General features: G+C 39.0%; 1 protein-coding gene across 5 annotated transcripts in view; it reads left to right on the top strand.

Annotated features, from left to right (window-relative positions):
- The window catches only part of DMD (dystrophin), a 2,284,432-nt gene that overhangs the window by 1,915,435 nt on the left and 353,731 nt on the right, over nucleotides 1-15,266 (top strand). The window lies entirely within an intron of this gene.

The raw sequence follows: 15,266 nt of genomic DNA, 5'->3' as shown, positions 1-15,266 counted from the left end.
GACTCAAAAGAGCTTCTAATCTGAACTTGAGTGCAGTGTTATCTTCCCACAAAGTTAAAGCTAGAGAAATCAGTTAAAGCTAGAGCAATCAGTTAAAGCTAGAGAAATCAGTTAAAGCTAGAGCAATCAGTTAAAGCTAGAGAAATCAGTTAAAGCTAGAGCAATCAGTTAAAGCTAGAGAAATCAGTTAAAGCTAGAGAAATCAGTCCATCTTTCACAAATTCAGTCTTCTTTCACATGGTATTTTCTCCAAGAGAAGACAGTGATCTAATCATTTGTCTGTCTTCAGTTATATGAAATGAAATATTAAAAAAGTTACAGGGCAAGAAATCATTTTGACTTTGATATTAAGGGATTGTACTAAAGTCTGATGTGTGTGTGTGTTTATTGGTGTATTGCTTGTGTTACTTAGTATCAGAATACAGAAAAATAAAACACTTAATCAAAAGCCAGGAGTCTAGGTGTTGGCCCTTTTGCTAACCAAATTACATGACTTGGGTAAGTTATGGTATGGTGAAATAAGGCTGTTAATGTGTGGCCCTTCCCTTGGAAGGCAACGTTTGTAATACAGTTTCAAGTTTCATTGGCCCACTGCAGAAATGAGGGAAAATCATTACATATTTGGAAGACCACTGTCTATAAGACCAAAGTTAAATTCCCTTGTGGCACAAAGATAGCAAATATATTCTGTAGAAAAAAGTACATATTTAGGAGCATCATTTTGAAATCAGCAACTACTCATCTATTGTCAACATCACGAAAATCCTCCTAGATTAAAATTCAAAAGAAGTTAAATTCCCTCATGCACTCAGCATGTTTGCCAGCATCTGAGCATCCTCGTTCTAGAAGTTGTCCTCTTCCTTAGCTTTCATGGAACTGTTCCATCCGTGTTCTTCTTCCTATATTTTTCTAGATTCTTCACCTACCCACCCCTCAAATACTGTTGTGCCCAAGTTTCTAACCTTAGCCTAATTCTCTTTTGATTGTTTAAACCCTCCCCGTTTGAGATGGCATGGATGGCGATGTATCTACATCTCTAGTCCACATCTCTCTTCTGATCTCCGAATCCATGTGGCATTACGATCACAAATGCAACTATTCTGAAACCAAGTTCATTTGTTCTCCTGTTTTTCCATTTCCCTACTTCTATCCCCTCCTATCTGACCTTTTTTTTCCTGTTTCCTATTTCAGTTAATGAATCATCATCCAACAAATTTTCCACACTGGGAACTTTAGGTTCATCCTTAAACCCTTCTGCATTTTCACTGATGGCACATGATGGCTCATGTTACCTCAGAATAGCTCTTTTATCTTTTCTCTCCTCTTCTAACTGATGTCCTTTTTAATCCCCAGCGTCTTTTACTTAGATGATAACAGTATACATCTTTAAATCCCATTCACCCCTCTGTGTGCCTGGCATATCTTAGATACTGCATTTTAAATATTTGGTGAATTAATGGATGGATGAATGGTTTCTTTACTGATGTTCCTGCATTACCCAGCTTCTTCCAACTCCAATCCAAACTCCTTGCAGGAGAATGCTTGCCTAGAGAATGAAATCCAATGAATAAGGAGATTACGTGGCCCTTTTCTTCCTAGTCCTGACTTACCTTCTCAGCCATAGCTCCCGTTCTCCAGACCATTTAATACACTCTGCCCATATGATATATATATATATATATATATATATATATATATATATATATATGTGTGTGATGGCATATTTGGGAAAAAGGGGTGATATGGGCAGAGTGTATTGAATGTGTGTGTCTGTAAAGTATGTATGTGTGTGTATATATATATACATACATAGATATATACATAGATATACACACATATATATACACATATATACACATATAGATATAGCTATAGATATAGATATGGATATAGCTATAGATATACATATAGCTATAGATATAGATATGGATATAGCTATAGCTATAGATATAGCTATAGCTCCAGCTATAGATAGAGCTATAGCTATAGCTCTAGCTATAGATATAGATGTAGATATATAGATATAGATGATATAGATATAGATATAGATATAATCTGCCTTTGCAAATGCTGTTCTCTCTGTCTGGATCCCCCTACATTGTCTACTTGGTGAATTCTCATTCAGCCCTCAAGGACTAGCCAAAATGTTACCTATCTTTGTTGTCTTTCCTGAGTGTCTACAACCCCCACCTCCCACCAAGCAGAAGAAACTGCTCACAGTTGGTGCTCTCATAGATCACCAAGCCTGCTAAATTGTCACATTTAAATTTCACATATATTGTAGCAACTTGCTTATGCATTTTTTTTTCTCCCAGAGAAAGTGAGGTTGCTAAGAGCAAGGATCGTGCTGTATATCTTTGGGCCCCTAGCCCAGGGCCAGCAACATATGAGGAATCTCATTAAGTACCTTCATTTACTCACTCAAAAACTGTTTATAAGTCATTATATAATGTGCTGGACAGGTAGTTATAAAAGAAACAGACTTGGTCATTGCCTTCATGAAGCCTGTGGTCTAATGTTGAATTGCATAGCTCTTCATTAAAATAGTAGGTAAAAATTTTAAAAAGAAAAGATTAAAAATTTGACTCTAATACTTGTAAAATCCCTTCTACCCCAACATTTTATGACCTCATGTCTAACATTTAAAGTAAGGGTTAACCTTGCTGTCTACGGGAAAACTAAGCATTTTGAAATGTATTACCTAGTATTTTAAAAGCATTAAATATGTTGACTTTATTCAAAAATATAGGGACTAATTTTTTGACAATCTTCTCCAAAAATGAGAAATAAGTTAGGAAAATGTCCCAGTGGAACTAAATTAGTTAATATATCAATTAAATTGCTCAATATATAGGCTGTAGAGCAGACACAAGGGATTCATTTTTAGCCATACTTGTCACACAGGTGCATTTGTAAGATACTGAGTATGGAAGAGAATGTGTACAGCCTAATTTAATAATTAAAAATAACTGAAAGCATAACAGTTCAAGTATCAGCAGCCCTTCACCCAACCCTATTTGCGGTATTCCTTTTAGTTTCCCTATCTTATCTGTTCTTGGTCTTAAGACAAACTTCATTTTCCATACCCTAATTGGTAAAACTCTCATTCTGACCCCAATAATAGCAAAACATAAACATTAAACATACCTTTCAAAAGATTATATTTATAACCCAGCACATCTATCTTTCTCAGACATATATACACTTAAGTTATGGTACTTATCTGAATTTTTATGTACTGGTAATAATAGATGTGATTGTTTGGGCTTTTGAATCAGTGTTGTATTTTATGCGTGTTTCAAACTATGAATTACATGAATTCATATATATTTATCTCCCTTCAGTAGCTCTTCTTCAATTTTGCAGTGGAAATAAATCATTTTTCTCCATTGCATCTTATTGACACTGGGTTTGAAACTCTGAAGCTTTGGGGGTAGTAGTTTACAAGGAATGAGTTTTATTAACTAAAATTTATTTCAGAAAAAAAGTAAAAGTGTACTTGAAACCACTGTTCCCATTTTGCCACTCAAGCAATTTAAGCCCTCAGAGGATTCATGCTGTAGGGAACTTTTCTAATAAACCATGGTTTCTCTTTTTTTAATTTTTTTTTTTTTGAGACAGTCTCGTTCTGTCGCCCAGGCTGGAGTGCAGTGGCGAGATCTCGGCTCACTGCAACCTCCGCCTCCCGGGTTCAAGCAATTCTTCTGCCTCAGCCTCCTGAGTAGCTGGGACTATAGGCGCGCACCACCATGCCCAGCTGATTTTTGTATTTTTAGTAGAGACAGGGTTTCACCGTGTTGGCCAGGATGGTCTCGATCTCTTGATCTCGGGATCCGCCCACCTTGGCCTCCCAAAGTGCTGGGATTACAGGCATGAGCCACCGCTCCCGGCCAGATTGCTGTTTTTTAATGTTTTGTTTTTGTTCTAATAAACCATGGTTTCTCTTTTGTTAATTTTTTTTTTTATTACACAGTCTCACTCTGTCACCTAGGCTGGAGTGCAGTGGTGCTATCTCGGCTCACTGCAACCTCCACCTCCTGGGTTCAAGCAGTTCTCCACCTCAGCCTCCCAAATAGCTGGGACTACAGGCGCCCACCACCATGCCCAGCTATATATTTTTTTTTTTTTTTGTATTTTTTAGTAGAGATGAGATTTCACCACGTTGGCCAGGCTGGTCTCGAACTTCTGACCTCAGGTGATCCGCTCACCTTGGCCTCCCAAAGTGCTGGGATTACAGGAGTGAGCCACTGCGCCCAGCCTATAAACCATAGTTTCTCTATACCAAAAGTGGTACGTCATTCTTGAGCGAGAAATATTTCACTGTCCTTAGTTTACCTGTTGACTCTGAACACAGTTTTTCATACACTGTAGATAACTCTCCCAGGCTGCCATCTTGGAATATGCAAATCTGTCACATCTATGTAGTTATGCATATTGCACTTTTGTCAAACTTTTAACTTGCATTTCTTACTGTGAAAAGTCAGGGCAGGGATTCTATGAGTTTTTTCTTTAAAGTTCCTACAATGAAATGTTTTGATTAAACCTTTTTGGCATTCAAATTGAGATTGATTTAACGATGTGTGTAGTAGGCTAGAAATTATGATGAAGCGACGATGCCATCCTTATTTATCTTCAGCATTCACATCTAAAGTTTTCAGAAGAAAACTGGCAAATCCACCTTTTTAGGCTTACCATCCTCAGTCCATGTGGCTTTGGGGGTTTTTTTAAGAAATTTGTCAAAGAAATGCTATCTTAGAATTTGACATTGAGGAAGCCAAGTATATTTCCTCTGAATAGATAATGTGAAATGTGATATAATGTATTAGAATTTCATCTTCACTTTTGCAAGCAAGACACTTGCAACCGTGTTCATGCAACTATCTTCCCTTATTGCTTTTCTCTTCTTAACCTTGGTTTTGAAGTTTTCTTCTTATTGTATTAATTTTGTTATGCTTCCCATTTATATAAGTCAAGTCAACCTTACTTGATTTCTTATATATGAGTTATATAAGGAAAACTTATCTGTTCTTATAGAATTAGGGAATGAATGAATAGACAGAACCAAAATGAACCGGGCGACCCTAGAAATCATTCAAAACATGTAAGCTCTCCCAACTGTGAATAAACTAATGATATCTTCATAATGAATAAGGTATACTGCCTATAGTAGGAAGAGGAAAATTTATTACTATTTTGTGCATTGTTAAAGAACTACAAATGAATTGCTGTGTGGAGGCTTTCATTGTTGTTGTTGTAAAAATGCTATGTGTATTAAGTAAGCCTTTGGTGGAGAAGAAAAAACAAAGAAAAAATATTTAATCATTCATAAATCTGGGTTAAATATGAAGCCTAAATTCCTGTTATTTGGAGTAACCAGGGTTTTATCTAGTTTACAAAGCACGCAATTGCATTGCTTAAAAGCATATGATTTGGCCTTTAATATCTGAAAATATGTCTATCAAAAGCCATATTATAGCGAGTGTCACTCCATGCTTTATAAGTATAGTATATTTTTAATAGAATGTTTACGTACTGGTGATAAGAGATGTTACTGGGTTTCTAAACCAGTACTGTATTAAGGATTCTATGCTATTGAAAAATTATGGATTATATGAATTCATATATATTGATTTACTTTCAGTAGCTTTTCAATAGAATGTCTAGGGTTTAATACAGCTTAGAAACTAAAGTAGGAATTATTCATCTTTAAAATCCTGACCAAAGAAGTGGCTGGCAAGATGGCTGAATAGGAACAGCTCAGGTCTGCAGCTCCTAGTGAGATCAACACAGAAGGCGGGTGATTTCTGCATTTCCAACTGCAGTACCCGGCTCATCTCACTGGGACTGGTTAGACAGCGGGTGCAGCCCACGGAGGGCACAGAAGCAGGGTGGGGTGTCACCTCACCCAGGAAGCACAAGCGGTCGGGGAATTCCCTCCCCTAGCGAAGGGAAGCCGCGAGGAACTATGCCGTGAGGAATGGAGCATTCCGGCCGAGACACTATGCTTTTCCCACAGCCTCTGCAACACACAGACCAGGAGATTCCCTCGGGTGCCTACACCACCCGGGCCCTGGGTTTCAAGCACAAAATTGGGTGGCTGTTTGGGCAGACACTGAGCTAGCTGCAGGAGTTTTTTTCATACCCCAGCAGCACCTGGAACACCAGTGAGACAGAACCATTCACTCCCCTGGAAAGGGGGCTGAAGCCAGGGAGCCAAGTGGTCTAGCTCAGTGGATACCAACCCCCACGGAGCCCAGCAAGCTAAGATCCACTGGCTTGAAATTCTCTTTGCCAGCACAGCAGTCTGAAGTGGACCTGGGACACTCAAGCTTAGTGTGGGGAGGGGCACCTGCCATTACTGAAGCTTGAGTAGGCGGTTTTCCCCTCACAGTGTAAACAAAGCCGCCAAGAAGTTCTAACTGGATGGAGCTCACCGCAGCTGGGCAAAGCCACTGTAGCCAGATTGCCTCTGTAGATTCCTCCTCTCTGGGCAGGGCATCTCTGAAAGAAAGGCAGCAGCCCCAGTCAGGGGCTTATAGATAAAACTCCCATCTCCCTGGGACAGAGCACCAGGGGGAAGGGGCAGCTGTGGGTGCAGCATCAGCAGACTTAAACGTTCCTGCCTGCTGGCTCTGAAGAGAGCAGCAGATCTCCCAGCACAGCACTGGAGCTCTGCTAAGGGACAGACTGCCTTCTCAAGTGGGGTCCTGACCCCCGTGCCTCCTGACTGGGAGATGCCTCCCAGCAGGGGTTGACAGACACCTCATACAGGAGAGCTCCAGCTGGCATCTGGAAGGTGCCCCTCTGGGATGAAGCTTCCAGAGGAAGGAACAGACAGCAATCTTTGCTGTTCTGCAGCTTCTGCTGGTGATACTCAGGCAAACAGGGTCTGGAGTGGACCTCCAGCAAACTCCAGCAGACCTGCAGCAGAGGGTTCCTGACTGCTAGCATCAACATCAACAAAAAGGACGTCCACACAAAAACCCCATCTGAAGGTCACCAATATCAAAGACCAAAGGTAGATAAATCCACAAAGATGAGGAAAAACCAGCGCAAAAAGGCTGAAAATTCCAAAAACCAGAACGCCTCTTCTCCTCCAAAGGATCACAACTCCTCTCCAGCAAGGGAACAAAACTGGATGGAGAATGAGTTTGACGAATTGACAGAAGTAGGCTTCAGAAGGTGGGTAATAACAAACTCTTACGCGCTAAAGGAGCGTGTTCTAACCCAATGCAAAGAAGCTAAGAACCTTAAAAAAAAAGGGTTAGAGGAATTGCTAACTAGACTAACCAGTTTAGAGAAGAACATAAATGACCTGAAGGAACTGAGAAACACAGCACGAGAACTTCGTGAAGCATACACAAGTATCAATAGCCAAATCAATCAAGCAAAAGAAAGGATATCAGAGATTGAAGATCAACTTAATGAAATAAAGCTTGAAGAGAAGATTACTGAAAAAAGAATGAAAAGGAAAAAACAAAGCCTTCAAGAAATATGAGACAATGTGAAAAGACCAAACCTACGTTTGATTGGTGTACCTGAAAGTGACGGGGAGAATGGAACCAAGTTGGAAAACACTCTTCAGGATATTATCCAGGAGAACTTCCCCAACCTAGCAAGACAGGCCAATATTCAAATTCAGGAAATATAGAGAACACCCAAAGATACTCCTCGAGAAGAGTATGGAAATTAAGGCAGAAATAAATAATTCAAACCAATGAGAATAAACACACAATGTACCAGAATCTCTGGGACACAGCTAAAGCAGTATTTAGAGGGAAATTTACAGCACTAAAATCCCCACAGGAGAAAGCAGGAAAGATCTAAAATTGACACTTTAACATCACAATTAAAAGAAGTAGAGAAGCAAGAGCAAACAAATTCCAAAGCTAGCAGAAGAAATAACTAAGATCAGAGCAGAACTGAAGGAGATAGAGACACGAAAAACCCTTCAAAAAATCAACGAAGCCAGGGGCTGGTTTTTTGAAAAGATTAACAAAATAGATAGACTGCTAGCTAGGCTAATAAAGAAGAAAAGAGGGAAGAATCAAACAGACACAATAAAAAAATGATAAAGGGGATATTACCTCTCATCCCACAGAAATACAAACTATCATCAGAGAATACTATGAACACCTCTACGCAAATAAACTAGAAAATCTAGAAGAAATTGATAAATTTCTGGACACAGACACCCTCCCAAGACTAAACCAGGAAGAAATCGAATCCCTGAATAGACCAATAACGAGTTCTGAAATTGGTAGGTAATTAATAGCCTACCAACCAAAAAAAGCCCAGGAACAGATGAATTCACAGCTGAATTCTACCAGAGGTACAAAGAGGAGCTGGTACCATTCCTTCTGAAACTATTCTAAACAATAGAAAAAGAGGGACTCCTCCCTAACTCTTTTTATGAGGCCAGCATCATCCTGATACCAAAACCTGGCAGAGACACAACAAACAAACAAAATTTCAGGCCAATATCCCTGATGAACATCGATGCGAAAATCCTCAATAAAATACTGGCAAACTGAATCCAGCAGCACATGAAAAAGCTTATCCAGCATGATCAAGTTGGCTTCATCCCTGGGATGCCAGGCTGGTTCAACATACAGAAATCAATAAACGTAATCCATCACATAAACAGAACCAATGACAAAAACCACATGATTGTCTCAATAGAAGCAGAAAAGGCCTTCAATAAAATTCAACACCCCTTCATGCTAAAAACTCTCAATAAATTAGGTATTGATGGAACATATCTCAAAATAATAAAAGCTACTTATGACAAACCCACAGCCATTATCATACTGAATGGGCAAAAGCTGGAAGCACTCCCTTTAAAAACCAGCACAAGACAAGGATGCCCTCTCTCACCACTCGTATTCAACGTAATATTGGAAGTTTTGGCCAGGACAATCAAGCAAGGGAAAGAAATAAAGGGTATTCAAATAGGAAGAGAGGAAGTCAGATTGTCTCTGCAGATGACATGATTGTATATTTAGAAAACCCCATCGTCTCAACCCAAAATCTTTTAAGCTGATAAGCAACTTCAGCAAAGTCTCAGGATACAAAATCAATGTGGAAAAACCACAAGCATTCCTATATGCCAATAATAGACAAAGAGAGTGCTAAATCATGAGTGAACTCCCATTCACAATTGCTACAAAGAGAATAAAATACCTAGGAATACAACTTACAAGGGATGTGAAAGACTCTTCAAGGAGAACTACAAACCACTGCTCAAGGAAATGAGAGAGGACACCACAAACAAATGGAAAAACGTTCCATGCTCATGGATAGGAAGAATCAATATTGTGAAAATGGCCATACTGTCCAAGGTAATTTATAGATTCAATGCAATCTCCGTCAAGCTACCATTGACTTTCTTCACATAATTAGAAAAACTACTTTAAATTTCATATGGAACCAAAAAAGAGCCCACATAGCCAAGACAATCCTAAGCGAAAAGAACAAAGCTGGAGGCATCATGCTACCTGACTTCAAACTATACTACAAGGCTACAGTAACCAAAACAGTATGGTATTGGTACCAAAACAGATATATAGACCAATGGAACAGAGGCCTCAGAAATAATGCTGCACATCTACAACCATCTGATCTTTGACAAACCTGACAAAAACAAGCAATGGAGAAAGGATTCCCTATTCAGTAAATGGTGCTGGGTAAACTGGCTAGCCATCTACAGAAAACTGAAACTGGACCCCTTCCTTACACCTTATACAAAAATTAACTCAAGACTTAAACATAAAACCTAAAACCATAAAAACCCTAGAAGAAAACCTAGGCAATACCATTCAGGACATAGGCGTGGGCAAAGACTTCATGACTAAAACACCAAAAGCAATAGCAACAAAAGCCAAAATTGACAAATGGAATCTAATTAAACTAAAGAGCTTCTGCACAGCAAAAGAAACTATCATCAGAGTGAACAGGCAACCTACAGAATGGGAGAAAATTTTTGCCATCTATTCATCTGACAAAGGGCTAATATCCAGAATCTACAAGGAACTTAAACAAATTTACAAGAAAAAAACAACCTCATCAAAAAGTGGGCAAAGGATATGAACAGACACTTCTCAAAGTAAGACATTTACGCGGCCAACAAACATGCAAAAAAGCTCATCATCACTGGTGATTAGAGAAAGGCAAATCAAAACACACCGGTTACCATGGCGATCATTAAAAAGTCAGGAAACAACAGGTGCTGGAGAGGATGTGGAGAAATAGGTGTGCTTTTACACTGTTGGTGGGAGTGTAAATTAGTTCAACCATTGTGGAAGACAGTGTGGCGATTCCTCAAGGATCTAGAACCAGAAATACCATTTGATCCAGCAATCCCATTAATGGATTTATACCCAAAGGATTATAAATCATTCTACTATAAAGACACATGCATATGTATGTTTATTGCAGCACTGTTCACAATAGCAAAGACTTGGAACCAACCCATATGCTCATCAATGATAGACCAGATAAAGAAAACGTGGCACAGATACCCCATGGAATACTATGCAGCCATAAAAAAGGATGAGTTCATGTCCTTGGCAGGGACATGGATGAAGCTGGTAGCCACCAATCTCAGCAAACTAACACAGGAACAGAAAACCAAGCACCGCATGTTCTCACTCGTAAGTGGGAGTTGAACAACGAGAACACCTGGACACAGGGAGGGGAACATCACACACCGGGGCCTGTTGAGGGGTGGGAGGTTAGGGGAGGGATAGCATTAAGAGAAATACCTAATGTAGATGATGGGTTGATGGGTGCAGCAAACCACCATGGCACTTGTATAGCTATGTAACAAACCAGCACGTTCTGCACATGTATCCCAGAACTTAAAGTCTAATAATAAAAAAAAAAAATCCTGACCAAATTATTTATTCAATGTAAAATTAATTGTAAGTTAGTGTTGCCAGGAGAGCTTATTACTTAGTTCCCATGTATTCCCTCTCATCTCCTGCTTTGTTTATAAAGCTAAAAGCAAATTACTCAGGATAGCAATGTCAGATCACTTCCTTTCCCCAAAGCATCTGATTTTAGATAGCGCTGTGTGTGTTTTAAAAGCCCCTACCTCGACTTAGGCAAATAGAACCTTCGTTTACCATGCTATTCCCATCCCGCCTTTGAAACTTCTGAAAAGGCAGAGCAGAGTAATTGTTTCAGACATCTGCTTAGCATACTTTGAAGTGCATATAAGTTCTTTTTCAGTTTCATTTGAACCCCAGCTGTCTTCACCGAAGTCTATAATCAATCTGAATTAAGTTGTCCTACTTCTCCTAATAAGTCTCTTATTAAGTTCTGCATCAGCCTCTTAGGGAGACTTAAAAGCTAATTCATGTAGAATTGCCATTTTCTACTAATTCACTTGTCAGCTCTCCAAATTCCAACAAAAACAATTGCAAAGACTATTAATTTGGCTCTTCATAAACAACTTATGTAAGTGTAGTATACATTGGAACCAAACAAACGATTTAAAACAGTGGGTGGGAGGAAATGAGTTGATGGCATTCAAAACGCTTCCTTTTTTGACTGTTACGAAATGCCTTCCACATCGAAAGCATAAAGCCATTTATTTAATAAGGGAAGCATCCTTCTGCTTTTACTTTCATAGATAAGATAATGACTGAGTGAACTTTGCTTAAAGTCAGGAGAAGGCTTTAGAATAGTTGGAAAAGGAACATGTTCTTTTTATTATTGAACTTATTTTAATTTGGACTTCTTTGTGTTATTTTGATGGACTGTGATAAAAGAAGGAGCTAGAATTGGTTATTATTGTTATTGGATTAAATCAGAGTTGTACAGCTACTCTTCTGGTCATGGGATATTTAGGAGAACACGGGTAATCAAAATGTTCAGCTAATGAGTTCATCTGACATTATTCTACTCAAGCAGTGTTTAATTAGATAATAAAAATTTCTCCAAAGAATACCATCCTTCCGACTATTTGAAAACAACCGTATCAAAATCCGATCCGATAATATGCCAATCCAGTTTGCTAGGATTTTCTAGAAGCTTTGTTTGTGGTTGGTAATGACTAGAAATACTATTCCTCAAGAGTCTCGGGTAATAAAAGATTATTCAAAAAACTTAAGTAATATACTCTCAGTATTAGAGGATATACAAATGCACTCATTCATTAATTTATGATATGGCTAAACCTATACCCAGAGAAGTCTGATCTCATTATAGAGTGTGAACATTTAATTTATTTCAAAAATAAAAATTATATTGAGAGTTGTATAAATGGCATCTTAGTTTTCCTGGGAATATTATTATTTAGCACCAAGCTGAGGGAGCAAGAATTTGTACTAGCTTGTGCATACGTGTGCATGTACCACATTAACTAGAAACAGTGCTAAAATGTGAGTTATTTATTTAACTGAAATTCCATATTTCCTAAGAAAATGGAATCACACAGCCAATATATACTTTTAATTATTTTTTGACATCTACCAAAGTTGTGACAAGAATAAAGTTCACAATTCTGTTACTCTTCCACCGTTAAGTAAAACAGGAAATGCTTTAAGATCAAATAACCCAAGGAGTTCGCTTCTTCCTGTCATGCTTGACAATTACAATTTTCAACATTTAACAGCATTGACACCAATATTATGCCTTATACAACCTGAAATTAACTAAGTTAAGCAATGGCATTGAATAATTGTTCTTGGTAAATCAGTTTTCTGGCTATTATGGGAACAGATGTGTCTGTGATACTAATGTAAGTCTCACATTTTAACGGGGCCTAAGAAAGAACTTTTTCATAATAAGATTTTTTCATGTCAAAATAATGTTTTTAGTTATAATTTACACTTACTGCAGATTTTTCTATTTAAAAGCATCTTCCAAGAGCAGTGATTCTCAAACTTATTTACTTCAGTTATCTTAACAGCCAAGAAGACATAGCCTGACATCTCCCGCTTCCACTTACCTATCTCCTTTCTCCATGAGCATGACATTTCTTTGATGTTCTTGTTTTATTTTTTAAATCTCACATCAATTTTATGATATTTTCCATAATGGATTCATCATGTTTTTATATGAAGATGCTTTTTCTTCAAATTCTGAGGTAAGGAATCTTTCAGCACATTCATCTATGGACATGAAAGCGTAAGTTGAGAATCACAGTATGAAGGATTGCCCAGTTTGTGCAGGCTTTCTTTTTCCATCAACTTCTTTCTTTTATGTACACAGACAAAAAGAGCAGACCCTTGCTATTTCAAATTTATCTTTTGCAGTTTCATCTGATTATTGTGATCCAAAGTTCCATGACTAGCAGCTCTTAGTTTTGAACATGTATATTTGAAGCTTTTGTGCATAGTCACTTAACTAATGAGTTAAATGGCGTTTGAAGTCAGGTTCCATGAACGCAGACCCTGAGAACAGGGGTCTAGGTGCCTGTGATTTATAGAGGGTCTGCTCTCAGGAGAAGCCTGTATTGGAGTTAAGGAAACATTAAACAGGAGAAGAAAGAGCCCAGCAAGTATGCCATTTCAGGTGAAACCTCACATTGTGTCTGATCCAGAGAGAGAGCAAGCCCTTGAGCAGAACCCTCACTGTGGAGTTGTACTTTTTATTTTATTTTATTTTTTTGAGATGGAGTTTCGCTCTTGTTGCCCAGGCTGGAGTGCAATCTCAGCTCACCGCAACCTCCGCCTCCCAGGTTCAAGTGATTCTCCTGCCTCAGCCTCCTGAGTAGCTGGGATTACAGGCATTCACCGCCACGCCTGGCTAATTTTTGTATTTTTAGTAGAGACGGGGTTTCACCGTGTTAGTCAGGCTGGTCTTGAACTCCTGACCTCAGGTGATCCGCCCACCTCAGCCTCCCAAAGTGCTGGGATTACAGGCGTGAGCCACAGCACCCAGCCGGAGTTGTGCCTTTATACCAGTCATTGTCTGTGTCACTGAAGTGCTGGCAAATACTTGTCTACTAGCTCTGAGGTGGGATGAATCCTGGTGTGTATCAAAACCAGTTTTCATGGTGTAAATACTCCCTCCACTGCTGGTCTCCAGCTACCAACCTAATGCCACTGAATATGGAATTGGGAGGAGATGCACACAATTGGCTCTTGGGCTCTGCTGCAGCACACTACTGGCCGTGGTCCGCTCCAGGGATATGGGTTACTTCCTGGGCTAGGGGGCTCCCATAAGCAGAGGTCACATCTGGAGAAGGCAGGTAGCTATAAGACATTAATAGTCAACCATCACAGCAGCTGAAGGATGGATGCCCAGGTTAGGTGAAGTGTCCCCTGCAACTAATAAGTAAACCTAGTAATCCACTCACTCTTCATATTCAACATGGCTTTTTTAAATGCTGTTTTGTTTTTGCATGTACAGTAATTCTTTATAAATAATGAGAATTTTGTTTCTTTATGGAAAATCCACCTACCCTCCACCCTACCATGAATAGCTTGATAGCTGTTCATCAGAATTAGTGATGGAAGAGAAGAGTTAATGAATGAAAATGTCTAAGAAAGTGATCACTATTAGTAGGAAAATGGCCTCATAAATGAGTTTGGCTTTCTAGTTATGGAATCTGTAAATCTCTAGGCATTCAGGTTATCCAGACATCACTGAGAATGCCAAGAATTTTCAGTGGCAATGGTTCTCACTTCAGCATACATCAGAATCACCTGGAGGGCTTGTAGAAACTCAGGTTGGTGAACCTCTTCCCCAGAGTTCCTGATTCAAAATGTCTGGGGCAAGGCTAAGAATTCCCAACTTGTTCCCAGGTGATCGTGATGCTGCTGGTTCGGAGATACATTCTGAGAACCAACATTCCATAGTAAAGCTACTGTGTATGTACCTGAAGACATATTTTGTGTAGTGTTAGCGTTTCTTCAATTACAAGTAATAAATATATCATTTATTATGTCTTTTATATTTCTCAATATCCAGAATATTTAGTTGAAAAATGAATGCAGGCACACAGCCTCCTGTTGGATTGATTCATAGTTTAGATAGGGGAGCATCACAGGGAGCATTGTTTCGCTTAGGAAGCTTGAAATGAATAATGGCTTCTTTTCTAAATCTCACTTGTGGAAGACTTTGACAGTTGTTTATTTCATTTTTTCCTGTTGGTATTTTAATGACACTAGTACAATTTTGGGGTTGCTTCAGATGACCAACAGCATAACTTGCCTTCCCAGTATTAATCTTTAACGTTAAAAATATTTAGTCATGGCCGGCCGTGGTGGCTCACGCCTGTAATCGCAACGCTTTGGGAGGCCGAGGTGGGTGGG

This window comes from Symphalangus syndactylus, chromosome X (assembly GCF_028878055.3).
Source record: "Symphalangus syndactylus isolate Jambi chromosome X, NHGRI_mSymSyn1-v2.1_pri, whole genome shotgun sequence".
Classification (NCBI taxonomy): Eukaryota; Metazoa; Chordata; class Mammalia; order Primates; family Hylobatidae; genus Symphalangus; species Symphalangus syndactylus.
The sequence above is the reverse complement of the archived record's forward strand: the minus strand, read 5'-3'. Positions and strand labels throughout refer to the sequence as shown.